Source organism: Macrobrachium nipponense, chromosome 14 (assembly GCF_015104395.2).
Source record: "Macrobrachium nipponense isolate FS-2020 chromosome 14, ASM1510439v2, whole genome shotgun sequence".
NCBI lineage: Eukaryota > Metazoa > Arthropoda > Malacostraca > Decapoda > Palaemonidae > Macrobrachium > Macrobrachium nipponense.
The window spans coordinates 69852439-69868863 of NC_087207.1; the positions used below are offsets into that span (position 1 = coordinate 69852439).

The 16425-nt window shown below is 36.9% G+C and overlaps 1 pseudogene; it reads right to left on the reverse strand.

The window, feature by feature from the left end:
• Positions 1–4511: 4511 nt before the first annotated feature.
• The window catches only part of LOC135226582 (irregular chiasm C-roughest protein-like), a 198669-nt pseudogene continuing 186755 nt past the window's right edge, over positions 4512–16425 (reverse strand).

Here is a 16425-nt window from a genome sequence, read left to right on the forward strand (position 1 = left end):
CAGTGGGACAGTAGCCCTTCGCTTAATTTTGACATTTTTTATAATATTGTGAACAAGACATGACATTGACCTACTTATGCCAGACAGTAGATCTTCACTTAATCTTGACTATTTTCATAATTATTGTGAACAAGCAATGACCTTGACCTACTTCTGTGGAAAAATATCCCCTCAGTTAACCTTGATATTCTTTATAATATTGTGAACAGGCCATATAACGTTGACCTACTTCTGCAAAACGGTATCCCTTCATTTAATCTTGACTTTTTTTTTTTTTAATACTGCGAAGACATCACCTTGACCTACTTCTGCGGGACAGTTTCCCTTTATATGAGCTTGACATTTACGATCTCACGTCACTTGGCATTTCTGTTTGTGCATCCAAGCCGTCTCATGCAATATCTTGGGAGGGAATACTGATATCAGAAGCTTGTGTATCGCTTTTCTTCATACAGCAGTTGTAAGTCAGAGGCCTTCGGCTGCTATTTTTCACAAATAAGTGTAGTAACTGAGATACATACATATCAACTATTTTGGACGAACTCGTCATAATAAACAAACGGTTCATAATCATTCGTCATTGGCGGTTTAGTCCAGAACGAAATGTACTTTAGTTGTCTTCTAGACGTGAATCTTAATGATGTTAAGAATAATTCAATTTGGCTAACTTCAACTGAATGAATGCATACAAATTTTAACCATTGCTTTCATGACAAACCTATTTTGTTTTTAAATAATCCTGCATAAAAGAAGCAATGTTGGGTCATGTGTATATTCCGGATCATGTTTGCGACATGTTTAATACAAGTCCGTTGTTTGTATGGTGCTCTTACGTTGCATGGAACCATTGGTTATTCAGCAACGGGACCAACGGCTTTACGTGACTTCCGAACCACTGTCGAGAGTGAACTTCTATCACCAGAAATACACATCTCTCACTCCTCAATGGAATGGCCGGGAATCGAACCAGCGACCACCGAGGTGTGACGCAAACACCATACCAACCACGCCACTGAGGCGCTTTTCGTAACTTTACTTTAATTTATTAACTAACGTTTAGCGACCATCCTCTTCGATTTTGAATAGCATCTTGCCTAATTGTTACTCTATTCAGCTTCAATTTTCATTCTCAACTTTTTTGTAAGTTTTTATTCATAGTAAGAAAAAACACAGCTACACGACGCCATAGCCCTGACCTACTTTAGCATAATCCTGACATTTATAATCTGTCGTTGCTATGAATGTTTTTCTCCATCATCAGCACCTTCAGTTTGTAATATAATATTCTCTGACTTTGACATTTTCCCATTTTTTCAGTCTTTCTGAAAGATTACCAGACGTTGTCGCAGAGTCACAATTTCATTTATTCAACTTTTAAGAAGATCATGAACTCTTCCACAAACAATTGTTTTCATTAAATTCTGAAGAGGTGACCTGATCTACAAACAATTTCTCGCTTTAACCTATGAACATGTGATGCATTCTTTTACAAAAAATTTCTGAATTTAACCTTTGAGAAGATGACACACTCTGTTTTGTTTGTTTGAATGGTGTTTTGACGTTGCATGGTCGAGAGTGAACGTCTGTCGCCAGAAATACGCATCTCTCACACCTCAGTGGAATGGCCGAGAATCGAGCTCACGGCCGATCACGCCACTGAGGCGCTAAACATATTCTTTTACAAACAATTTCTTAGTTTAACCTTTGAGAAGATGACATAATTTTACAAAGAATTTCTTTATTTAACCTTTGGGAAGATGACATCCCCTTCTAAAAACAATTTCTCATTCTTAGCTCTTAGCAGATGATATCGTCTTCGACTAAAAATTTGCCATTTCAAGGTAATTAAAGGGTTACCGTCCCGCAGAAGGAGGTCATGGTCATGTCTTGTATATTAACCTCTGAGAAGAAGACCAATCTTCTGAAAACAATTTCTCGTTATAAATTCTGACCAGACGATATGCTCTTCTACAAAGTATTGTTCATTTTAGCCTGGACAACTATATTCTAAAAGCTCTCATTTCAGTGTCTGAGTGGCAGATAATTACGCTTTTCTACCATCATTTTAACCTTTGAGCATTGTGATGTGCCCCTTGTGCTAATTTTAACCTTATTCTAATCTCACACCAGTGGGTATGCTTCTCGGAAAACATTAAAATTTTCTCATTTAAATTCTCGGCACTTAATACCAACCTCTGCAAAAGTTTACTGGTTTTCAACTCGGGGTATTTTATGTTTTTCCAAAACCGTTTCACAATTTTAATTTCTGTGAAACCATGCCCTCTTTTTGAAATATTTTCCCATTTTATCTTAGAGCATGCGCAGTGCCCTTTTCCGTGCATTACCCCATTTCATCCTGAGATCTCATTCATTGGCTCAATTTATAGTTATCTCATTAACATAATTTATTCCGTGAGAATCACGGGTGTGTTGACCTACATTTTGTTAACAGGCCATAATATAACCTTGACCTACTTCTACGGGACAGTATCCCTTCAACCAATTTTTTATTTTTTTTATAATGCTGTGAAGAAGACATGACCTTGACCCATTTCAGTGGGACAGTAGCCCTTCGCTTAATTTTGACATTTTTTATAATATTGTGAACAAGACATGACATTGACCTACTTATGCCAGACAGTAGATCTTCACTTAATCTTGACTATTTTCATAATTATTGTGAACAAGCAATGACCTTGACCTACTTCTGTGAACAAGCAATGACCTTGACCTACTTCTGTGGAAAAATATCCCCTCAGTTAACCTTGATATTCTTTATAATATTGTGAACAGGCCATATAACGTTGACCTACTTCTGCAAAACGGTATCCCTTCATTTAATCTTGACTTTTTTTTTTTTTAATACTGCGAAGACATCACCTTGACCTACTTCTGCGGGACAGTTTCCCTTTATATGAGCTTGACATTTACGATCTCACGTCACTTGGCATTTCTGTTTGTGCATCCAAGCCGTCTCATGCAATATCTTGGGAGGGAATACTGATATCAGAAGCTTGTGTATCGCTTTTCTTCATACAGCAGTTGTAAGTCAGAGGCCTTCGGCTGCTATTTTTCACAAATAAGTGTAGTAACTGAGATACATACATATCAACTATTTTGGACGAACTCGTCATAATAAACAAACGGTTCATAATCATTCGTCATTGGCGGTTTAGTCCAGAACGAAATGTACTTTAGTTGTCTTCTAGACGTGAATCTTAATGATGTTAAGAATAATTCAATTTGGCTAACTTCAACTGAATGAATGCATACAAATTTTAACCATTGCTTTCATGACAAACCTATTTTGTTTTTAAATAATCCTGCATAAAAGAAGCAATGTTGGGTCATGTGTATATTCCGGATCATGTTTGCGACATGTTTAATACAAGTCCGTTGTTTGTATGGTGCTCTTACGTTGCATGGAACCAGTGGTTATTCAGCAACGGGACCAACGGCTTTACGTGACTTCCGAACCACGTCGAGAGTGAACTTCTATCACTAGAAATACACATCTCTCACTCCTCAATGGAATGGCTGAGAATCGAACCCGCGACCACATAGGTGAGACGCTAATATCATACCAACCACGCCGCTGAGGCGCTTCACAAGCCCGTTGGGGATGACCGTAAAACCATAAACAAAAGACTGTAATTATCATAAAGATAATGCACCCAAAGAAATATTATTCCTAGACAACTCACTATCTAGGAAAGATCCTATATTCACGCACGAGGTTTTTATTACTGGGTCTTATTATCGACATTAGGATCAGTCAAGGATCAAGTCTTGTAAATGTATATATTTGAAATGAGATTCTCTCGTATGGTCAGTATACCACATACTACGTTAGGCGAGTTGCTGCGTCAATGGTAAGAGTAATTAAATGATTTCCATCATGTCTTCATTTACACTGGGTTTTTTTTGTTTGTTTGTTTGTGTGGTGTTTTTACGTTGCATGGAACCAGTGGTTATTCAGCAACGGGCATTTACACTGGACCACTGCTTTTAACGCAGGAAATTTTGTTTTCACAAATATATACCGTTTTCTCCTTTCCGTGGTTTGGCATTTTTAGACTTTTTTTCCAAATTAATCATATTCGTATAATCTGTCTGCTTGTATTTCTTTATGCCATCTTTTAAAATTTATTTGTCTTCTTTTTTATGATTGTGCATTGGCAATGTTTTTTTTGATTCGCTGGTGCATTGCACTTATCAAAGATATATTATTGCACAAGAAACAGGCAATAGAGGACTTTTTGAGCAACCTATGAAATTTGCGTCTCCAATTCCCAGCAGCTACTGTCCTCTAATCTGCAAAAGTTGAAACACAGGTGAGGAATGAAAGGCATTGGTATACCATATAACAAAATACTTTATTTTCACATTTACAATAAACAGTTACAGTTAAGGTTTCCTTAATGACTACTGACTTTTATTTCAAAGTTTTTTTTATTTCAACAGCACACCATAGGACAACGGAAAGTGAAAGGACGTTGCCTTTTTTGAAAAAAAAAAAAAAAAAAAAAAAAAAAAAATTGGAATTTTAAAAAAAGGAGGGATTCTTTGCTATGATAAAAAGTGAATAAAATGAAAATCACTGAAAACTTGTTGCTTTTTCTTATTAAGAGTCAAGAAGAAGAATCAAGGGATAAATGACAACTAAAAGAAATCGTGGCTTTGGCTGGTAAAGACAAGAAGACCGAAAAATATAGAAAGTTCGTTTTGAAGCTTCTCGCTAATGCTGCATCATTCTCGACCTTCATTCAGGCCAAAGCTCTCTTTCTACCTGAGAGAGAGAGAGAGAGAGAGAGAGAGAGAGAAGAGAGAGAGAGAGAGAGAGAGAGAGAGAGAGATTACCCATTATCTTTAAAAATGGTTCAATATTTTACTCCTAATATCTCCAGCCCATTAAACATCTCACGGACCCTAAGTCCCGTTCAAAGGAAATTAAAATCGAAAAAATCTACGGCTGCTGGATAAAAGAGAGAGAGAAAAAAAACAACCAACAAACAAATCTAGTTTGCCTCATAATTTCCAGATTATTCTGTCCATTTATACGTAGGAATTATGGTAAATTGGATGAACCACAACAATTCTAAATTTACTCCATTCCAGAGGATGAAGAGAGAGAGAGAGAGGAGAGAGAGAGAGAGAGAGAGAGAGAGAGAGAGAGAATTTGCAGCATTCTAAAGGTTAAACGACAAACCCAACTAATTTGGTAGTAACGGGTAGCTTCATATAACAAAGTACAATTTCTTAGAAGAGTTAAAAAAAAACAAGAAGAGCTATGTTATGAAATGTTATAAAACGGAACGAAAAGGAAAGCAACTTCGCTTGTATAAAAAAAGAAGAAGAAAAGAATTACCACTGGATTATTAACAGCAATGTAAAACAAACCTGATCTTTGGCAGAGACTTAGTTTGTCAGAGACGCCAGGTCCCTAACAAAATGCACCCAGGAACTATGCGAACGCTATTTATATATACACAGGGAAGTAGATGGTTGGGGAGGGGAGGGGAGGGGAGGGGAGGGGAGGGAGGGTGGGAGGAAGGTTCAGAAGAAGAAAAAAATAAACTTTATATTCATATAAGTAACTTCAAATCAAAAGGAATCAAAACCCATTTTTTTATAAAGAAAATCAAAATAATCTTCTACATAAACTTCAAAATAAAAAAAAAAAATCTTTGGATATACAAATAGTACAATTTCATTTGCCCTAGAGAATATTCCAAGCTAACATAACAATTTCATCGTGGGAAAAAAATGTACATAATATTCTAGTTTTTTAAACCTTAAGGAATATTATTTATAAAAAAAAACTTTTCTCTTCCGGACAATATTCGTCCAATAAAATAAAAAAATTTAAATCTTTATCTGATGCGAGAATTAACAAGCAAGAAAACCATACAATGTGCTTGTGACATTTACAATCAAAGTTAGGGACTCCGTCCGACTCCTTCCGGATTGAGTTGAGAGAAGAAGTAGTGGAAAACGAAACACGGCTCTGTGGGAAAAAAATATTCTCTCCCATAGGAAAATAACATCACATTTCCATATGACGGAACTGTGTACTTAGTTGACTTTTGGCTTCAGCGGTTTGGCGACTGCCGTCTCCACGCGTATATTATGCGTTCTGAGTGCGCGAGTTTGCGGCTTTCGGGCTTGGCAAGGGTATATTCATGAGGGCATTTCAGGTCGCCTTACTTCAAAACATCCATTAATCCAGAACACCAAATAACGAGCGTTCGAAATGGTCAAGTGTTGACGTAACCAACACTGATGATCTTGCGATAAATTACTACATGAACAAGAATATATATATATCCTTTTACAATGTAAATAATACATTGCTGCTAATGCCAACGAAAGAAATCCGTATTTGGTAAATTACTGAGTACGCAGAAATTATATTATAATAATCCAATCATTATTGCACGCCTTACAACCTTCTTAATTGCGAGCTAGAAAATTAAGAGCCAACCGATCAATGTTACATTGCTTGTATCTTACGATACAAATTCAATAAGCGTTTTTTAGTGCAAAAAATAATAATACAAAAAAAAAATTGTACTTAGGCGACAAAAATAAAGCATCTCACCTTGAAAGCAATAGCCGAGGTTAACACGTCCATTTTGAAATCAAATTGAAATCAACTAAAATCACTGAAAGTAAAATGAACAGCAGAGGCTTTTAACACATAGTATTCCAACGATGGGTTGATTCGTTATCAAAACTCCTTGCAATGAAGCACTCGTATGTTTGTTTTCTTTTTTTTTTTTTTTTTTTTCATTCAGCGTGCGTTTTGAAAGCCAGAGATAAATAAAAAAAAAGAGAGAATACCTCTCATTTCGAAAATGACACTGAACAAAGAATTTCAAATCTCCCAAAAATCCAGATTAAAGTGACCAGCGTCACTCCCAGTAGAAAGATGATGATTACCAAGCAAACGATGTTTGTTGGACTCCTGATGAATTAAGTATGTACAAGTAAAAAGAAAGTAACATTTTATATGATTTGTTTATACACACCTATACAGATACTGTATATATTTATATATTTGTATATGAAAAACATGTTATGGGTACAATCACTCGTTCTGAGCAATGCAATTGGCAATACCAAAACAGAAACAAAAAAAGGGTTCGTTCATGAACACGATCACGGAGAGACTTTATATCTACAAAGACACTTCTGTTTTTTTATTTTGTCTTTTCGATAATCACATCTTCAGACAACCTCACTCTTTCATTCGTCTTCTTTTCTAACAGCGAAGTATGATGCCTGTAGCGGTTCTGAAACTAGAACAGAGGAGCCACAGAAGATACTTACAGCGACGACCTCTTCGGCAGATCAAACTACATTTGGGTCTTCAAATTATGATTGCCTGCAATGGACATGATTGTCATACATATATACATATATATATACTTCCGACGATTGACAAGTCGACTGTCTCAGGATCTTACACTGAATAACAGTAAACAAATCATTCACAAATTAAATTCTTCGTTTGAGTTTGGATCTTAACCTGAAGTATAGCAGTCACAATGGCAACTTGTTCTTTCATGATGCAAAACTGGGAAAACTCACCACTTCAAATAGCATTGTCATATTAACTTGTTTACCATTAGTCTTCGTGATAACTTGGAGTACTGTGGTTACAAAGGTAGCAAGGGTCTCTTCTTCCATTGTTTTTACAACCGACCACATCGGAGGATGCAATTCAGATGACACCTCGTGGGAATTTCTTCGCTAAATTCCAACATTTCTTCACTTGAATTCTAGCATTTTCTAAACTCTTTCCAAAAAGTTCTCAGGCTGCTCAAGAACAGTTTCGACAATTCCCTTGCGCACACACACGCACACAAGCTCGCTCGCTCCACATTCACTCTATTTGGTACTCGCTGAAATGAATGATCAGGGGCGCTAAATTAACTTATCACAGATCTGTACTTCTTAGGAGAAATCTTAAGTGACCTCTAAGCTGCTGACGACGCTGCTGGTCCTAGAAAATGGGAAACAAACCGACGTACGCACACACAAAAATCGAGAACATAAAGAAGAGGGTTCCGAAGCCTCACGGAAAGAGCTTTAGGAATGGTGACGTCACATGAGTTTGACCTCAAGAGCGTTTTTATGATACAAATGGGGAAACAGGTCTTTCTGAAAGTCGCTTCCAGTGAAACCACCCTCACCGTCGTCTTAGGTTTTTTTTTCGCATTTCCTGTATTCGTTGACTTTATATCACTCGCAGAAACGTTTTCAAAATCAGTGGGTTTTCTCTCATTCCTTTTTATTTTCACAATCAATTTTTATTTTTTTTAAGCAATGCACAGTTACACACCTTTCTTGATTCCGAATGAACGGGTTTATATTAATCAATTTCGCAAATGCTTCTGTAGTTTGAAAGAGATTTTAACACTTCACATGATCTTGAGATAACGTCCTCGTCGGAGGATGGCTTCCTTGAAAGTCGCGACCTTTATAAAAACGATTGGAACTTGAGGCAATTTCTCTTGACGAATTTGGCAGGTCAGCTTGAACCACCTTGACTCTAATCATCATAACGACAATATCAATAAAAATAATGATGATAACAATAACAGTTGATTGACTTTTCCATAGTTTCACTCGCACGTCCTTTGTTCCTTCCCTAAATCTAGTAACTGTAAAAACAAAAACTAAGCCTTATTTTTTACACATTGTTTTGTTCTTTTTACACGAGCGTCCCGGGCTTAATTTTCGTTTGTGGAGGAATGATGTACTTGCTGTGGAGCGCCCCTGAATCGAGATCATGAGGACCGTCTCTTTTCAACTCCTGCTTTAGGTCTTGTAAGAGGGCGTGCTTCAGGGTGCCGTTCACACTCACACTTCCTCCTCCAACTCCTCCTCCTCCTCCTCCTCCTCCTCCCCCTCCTACCCCACCGCTGCCATTCACCACGACTTTGCCATTGGCCGAAGAGTGGACTCTTCCGTTGATTCCTCCGTTGAGGTCGGCGCTGCCGGCGTGCGAAGTTGGGGTGTAGGGCGGGGGCGCCACTGACGAAGGGAGAGAAGAAGGCGGGTCACTGGCTGGGGTGGAGCGGGCGAAAGGGCCCCCAACTTGGAACTGGGCGTAGGATTCGCCTACGGACACAGGCACGGGAGAGTAGTCTCGCGAGTAGTCCACGTAGGACATGTAGCCCTGATCCTGTCGGGGGAAGAGAAAAGGAGAAAAATAAAATAATGAATTAAGCAACTTAAATTGATATCACATGGATGTCGCCAGAATAAAAAAAAGCACACTGCATCAAGCAAGCTTTGCTTTGGATACTCCGTGAAAAATATCACATGATGCACACTCAGACGTACTCACTCAGACATATCAGGGAAAAACATAAAGAGTCTGTTGCCTAGAAGCTCAAACACAAGCGTAGTACACGCTCAGACATAATCAAAGAAAAAAAACTGTTGACTAAAAGCTAAAACTCAGACGTACACACTCAGACATATCAGAGCTATTCAGAAGACCTCTGAATAGCTGAGACTCAGAATTCAGAAGAGTGGACGAGATGTGAAAATTGGCTGAACTGTAAACTAAATTATGGTTATTTTTACGCTCTTGTTTTTACAGTTACATTTCTACAGCAGTCTAATTTCTACGGCAGTTTTATTTGAATTGTGACGTTATGACCTGAAAGTACAAAAAAAAAAAGAAAAGAAAAGAAAAGTATATCTTAGTTTAACCAGAACACTGAGCTGATTAACAGCTTTCCCAGGGCACGAAGGATTAGATTTTTTTTTTACGTAGCTAGGAACCAATTGGTTTCTTAGCAACGGGACCTACAAATTACTGTGGGATGCAAACCACATTATATCGAAAAATGATTTTCTAACTACCAGAAATAAATTCCTGTGATCCCGCACTGGGCGGCAGTGCGAAGCGAACTCGGGCTACCGGGTTAATAGTTGCGTAAGGAACCCTCTCGTCCAGTGAGCAAAAAAAATAAAAAATAAACAAATAAAAATAAAATAGAATAAAAATAAAAAAATACGAAAATGAGTTCATACGAAAAAGAGTTCACGACCCTATACAGACTACACTCCCATTTCTCTCTCTTTCTCTCTCTCTCGTTTCCGTTCTTCCTACGATTTATAGTGGCTTGCGCTCGCTCATACGAAAATTCCCCCTCTCTTCTCTGCAATGTACTACGCAATCAATAAAGACACTCCCGTGATATCTATTTCGCTCTTACAGACATTCACAATTTAGCGGATTACCCACTCGGGCCCCAAAAGGATCGTCGAATTTCTCAATGCAAATATTGATTTCATCGACGGAGCCTGCACGCGAATGTCGTTTTTTTTTTTTTTTTTTTTTTTTTTTTTTTATATGTGTCGTCGAGTTTCGTATTCATTTTTATAGCTCATAGTTCATTTATTATATATCTATATATATATATATATATATATATATATATATATATATATATATACCGATTTATTCATTAATTCTTTTTATTTTTTCTAATAACCGATCTCTTCTGTCGACGGAGCCTGTACGCGGATGTCGATTTTTTTTGTTTTTTTTTTTTTTTTTTTTTAAGCGTCGTCGAACTTCGTATTCATTTTAATAAGCTCAATTACTAGTTTCATTTATTTTAGATATATATATATTATATATTTAGATAATATATATATATTATTAGATATATATATAAAATATTATTTATATCTAGATACGATTATTGATTTATTCTTTTTTTTCCAATAACTCATCTCTTCTTCTGTCTTTCCAGTTATCATCTGTAACTTCTTGTAAAGGAAGACCATATTCTTTTCAAAGTTTGAATTCGAAGTCAGTAGCCCCTGTAGGCTTGTTCGAAATGATAGGGGTTTATCGCCTGAATAATAATAATAATAATAATAATAATAATAATAATAATAATAATAATAATAATAATAATAATAACTTTTAAGTTTCATTAGTGTCCAGCAAATTTCTTATTAATCACTCATCGCCGTCAATACTTCACTCATTTGTTTTTAATGTCATTAGATTGCTGAACATTCGACTTAATTTGGAGGTAACGAGAAATGCGCCAAGAACATCGTTGACCTTCTCATTCACTAATAACCACTTTGCAGGAAACGTTTCTTAACGCATCTACTCTCCCCTTCCAAAATGAAATTCCATAACGAGAATGTTTTCAATAATGGCATAATGAACTTTAACTTGACACATTATTTTTTTCTCTCTCTCTGCGTAATAGAATCATGTCGAGACTGCCAGCTTAAAAAAAAAAATAACAAAACACTGCAATGGTTACACGAAAAAGAGGCCAGAATGCGCGAGTTGATTACATACTGCATTAACTGTCAGGCAAATGAAGAACTTCAGATGAAATCAGTCACTCTGGGGAATGAACACTCTCATGGTCTTCCCAAAGGAGAGAGAGAGAGAGAGAGAGAGAGAGAGAGAGAGAGAGAGAGAGAGAGAGAGAGAGAGAGAGTATATATATATCCAGGTGAAAAATAAGAAGCGGGGTGTAGGTCCTGACCGGTTTCGACTTTATTTCCAAGCCACTGACGGATGCCTGGTACACAGTATTAGCAGTCAGAAATATATGTACGAAAGAGACAGTACTGACGAAGTGATTATAATCATAAATATATAGTTTATCAACGTCGCTCCCAGCCAATGGCATTCACCTAACTATGTCATGTTAAAACCTAATAGACACATGTAGCATGACAGCTCTGGTCTGATGTCGTGAATGCTCTGTGGAACTCCTTCCTTTCCTTTGTGCTTTCAGAAGTCACTTAACCTGGCTCTTTCATCCGCGTTTCCTGCAGGGGATTCAGTTTGGTTGCAGCAGCTGTATTGTTTGTATGGTGTTTTTACGTTGCATGGAACCAGTGGTCATTCAGCAACGGGACCAAAGGCTTTACGTGACTTCCGAACCACGTCGAGAGTGAATTTCTGTCACCAGAAATACACATCTCTCACTCCTCAGTGGAATGCAGCAACTTTAGCTACCCATCTCGGTTTAGATACAAAGCTAACATTACTGTCTGGAAACAGTAGGCTAACATATACTAATACTAATTGAAGACTGTTACAATGATTACTGATTGAAGACTGATATAATTACCAATTGAAGACTGATATAATGATTACTGATTGAAGGTAAATATACTAATGCTAATAAAAGACTGTTATAATGATTACTAAATGAAGACTGATATAATGATTACCAACTGAAGACTGATATAATGATTACCAACTGAAGACTGATACAATGATTACAGATTGAAAACTAATATACCAATACTAACTGAAGACTGTTATAATGATTACTAAATTAAGACTGATATAATGATTACTAACTGAAGAGTGATATAATGATTACTGATTGAAGACTGACATACTAATACTAATTGAAGACTGATATAATGATTACCAACTGAAGACTAATATACTAATACTAATTGAAGACTGATATAATGATTACCAACTGAAGACTAATATACTAATACTAATTGAAGACTGATATAATGATTACTAAATGAAGACTGATATAATGATTACTGATTGAAGACTGATATAATGATTGCTGATTGAAGACTGATATAATGATTACTGATTGAAGACTGATATAATGATTACTGATTGAAGACTGATACACGTACATATTAATACTAATTGAAGTGAAGACTGATATAATGATTACTACTATAAGACTGATATACTAATACTACTATAAGACTGATATATTAATACTACTTGAAAAATTATATGATTACTGATTGAAGACTGATATAATGATTACAAGCTCCTGAGAATCCCACTCAGATGGACAGATAACTTTGAAAGACAAATACGTTATTAAAATGAGAACGAAGCGGACAGAGCTGAATGTACGGGGTTCCTTGTGTTTGCTGATTAAGCACTGAGGGAACACCTCTCTCTCTCTCTCTCTCTCTCTCTCTCTCTCTCTCTCTCTCTCTCTCTCTCTCTCTCTCTCTCATTCTGATAAATATCTAATCACCAGTCACTCTCAAAGTAAAATTAATTTGCATTTGGTATAATCACATCAATATAAAAGAAATCAATCACACAAACACTGTATATTATTTTTACACATATATATGTATATATATATATATATATATTATATATATATATATATATATAAAGGTGTGATTTATGTAATGACAAAAGTAAAAGTTTTTACATATTAAAACAGAATACTGTTGAATAATTAGTAGGACAAGGAAAGGATATGATAAACAAAGGGTGAACAGTCAATCGATTATTTTTATGACACATGGCACGAGACAAGATTACCTCCTTTTTTAAGGAAGAATTTGAAAAATCTTCATCTATCTATGACCCACAAGAAGACGGAGGGGATTTCTAACAAACGACAAAGTTGGAACTTAATCAAATCTTCTGTGAATCATCAGGAAGTTATTGTGCAAAACTAAAAAGGTTTAGTGAAAGCTTGGTTGTAGGTGCGACAACAGGGAAATCGGAAACGGTGCAAGGTTCTTTGGCAAAGAATGGCGCCCAAATTGGCAATTCCCGCCATGGACGGTGACTGTCAATTCTAAACGGTGCAAGTGATTTAAAAAGCTATACACATTTGCGACCCTCCACTATGCTAGGAGGGTGAATAGATACAAATGAAACGGTGCAAGAGATTTCAAAGCTATACATTAGCGACCCTCCACTATTCTAGGAGGGTAAACAGATACAGATGAAACGGTGCAAGTGATCTGAGAGTGAAGAAAAGCTACATATTTACACCCCCTTGGCCTGATCAGGGGTGCCACAAGGAAGAAGTCTTGACGAACGAAGCGAGTGAACAAGGGGGCTTCATAACTGCTCTCTCAACTACGTCACAGACTGAAGATGGCAATGATGCTGCAAAAGGCATTTGAGAGAAGGCGGTGCAATGCAAGTGAGTGAATCAAAGAAAAAAAAAAAAAAGAGAGCTGCCGCATCTGACACCGGATCGTACGTGGCGCCACTTACCGGAGGAGTGAAGACGGTGGACCCGACACTGTACCGGGTGTGAGACACGGGCAGCTGAGATTCCCTAGGGGAGGCCTTGCTGCTCTCCCGCTCCCACCCGCTATCGGAATCGCGTTCGGTTGCCGACAACGAGGACGTCGTTCTGATCTCGGCGTCTTTGTGGTCGGATTCCTGTGCCCACGGGAGAATAGATAAAATGCGGTCTCAGTGCCAAGGTTTCTTTGGTTTCTTTCGATTTTTTTCATTTGTCTTTCGTCTGGTCACTGTCGACTTTTGGTGGATATCATAAGACCAGACGGGAGAAGGGAAGGAGGGTCTTTGGATTCAAGATTCTCTAAACGCTGGACACAGACGGGGGAAGGAATGACTGGCCTCACTATCTGTGTAATCTTTTCCTCTTTCAAACTGCACAAATGTATAATGAAACTTAAAAAAAAATGTAACAAATAACTGAATAAACGAGGGGGTTATGAAAATGAGGAGATCAGACATCGAAAAAGTGGCAACCAAAAGTCCTTATATCCAATGAACAATGTTGACTGTCGGGGGTGTCTGAGGTGATTTTTTTTTTTTTATGTAAGACATCACAAGAGGATGAGTGGATGCCGCCACCTGAGAGATAAACAAAGGTAAACAAACAATCAGGTAAACAAGGTCAATCGATCAATGCCCAATCTCACCTGGCCCGTCGAGTGATTGTCCATCGGCAGGAGGCTGTTGGGCATGACCTTCAGGGGCGTGTCAAGGGAACTCCCTCTGCTCATGCCCCCGACGCTGGACGTGGTTCCTCCGCCCGTGACCATGCCTCCTCCGGATCCAGCCAGCCCCCCGCCGCCCCCTTTCTCCACGACGACGCCCCCAGCCTCGGCAGCCTTGTCCTTGTGGCTGGAGGATTTACGGCTGCACAGGATGAACAGGATCACGATGATGACCACCAGCACGACTCCCGCCCCTCCGCCCACGACCATCATGATGGGAACCACGGCTGAGGAGCAGAAAGGGGGTTTTCTTTTTAATGATTGTGATACGTACGCGAGTTCTTGTGATAATATTAACCATCTTCATTTGAGCGCAAGGCCGTCTACTGAGATAGGCTAGGTAGAAACAGCACTACACGAAATTTAGGTAAATGAGAAATAATAAAGATTTATGATAATACAGCGATTACGGATTAATAATAATAATAATAATAACAATAATAATAATAATAATAATAATAATAATATAATAATAATAATAATAATGAAAAATTTATGAACAGTAACACAAAAATGATACAAGACTAAGCAATACGAACCGTAAATTGAAAACTGATAACACCTTCAGTCACAAAAATAAAAGAATAAAACGTGAAAAAGCAAGAAAAAATAATTTATGGATTTCTATAATTAACCATTATTATTTGAAACATCAATGTGAGCTATCTCAGAATTTACATTTTACCTATATATAAAAAAATTAGCTAAATAATATTGAGAAATATAATAGTAGTTATTAATGAGGGGGACTACTAATATGGGTAAGCAACCTCTTCTCTACCCTTATGGCACCACGACCTCAAAAATAAAAATAAAAATAAAAAATCTTGCAATATATATATATATATTATATATATATATATATATATATATATATATATATATATATATATATATATACTCAAAAAATCGCAGTAGATGCACGTGACTTCATTAAATAAGCGAATACCACAGGAAAATGATAGGCAGAAATGCCAAGCGCTTTAGCGATCTTTAGCGAAGACATGTTGTTCTTAGTAAAGCACGAAAAGTGCTGTTTGGTATTTCTGCCTATCATTTTCCTGTTGGTATTCGCATATATATATATATATATATATATATATAATATATACATATATATATATATATATATATATATATATATATATATATATATACCATACATATATATACATATTATATATATATATATATATATATATATATATATATATATATGCAAAAAACATATAATCATTGTAACCCCATGGCACCACGCCTTCTAAAATAATAAAATAAAAAAGAAAAATCTTGAATGAAAGAACATAGTATATCTGCGTGAACATAATAAATCAATCTTACGTTTCCGTTGCAAGACGATCTGGCGAGTGTCCACGCCGTATTCGTTGATGACAGAGCAGTTGTAGGTCGTGAAATCGGAATGTTTCGTCTTATTGATGGTTAGCGTCGACAACCACGCCGTCGGCTCTCTGCTGTTCCTCCACCTGGTGGCCCTCTTTCTGCAACACAGGTCGGAAATCGAAGGGTTAAAAAAAAAAAAAAAAAAAAAAAAAAAAAAAAAAAAAAAAAAAAAAAAAAAAAAAAAAAAAAAAAAGTCCGGGTTTCAAAAATGAGGTTCACAGACCATAGCCGTTGAGACGATTG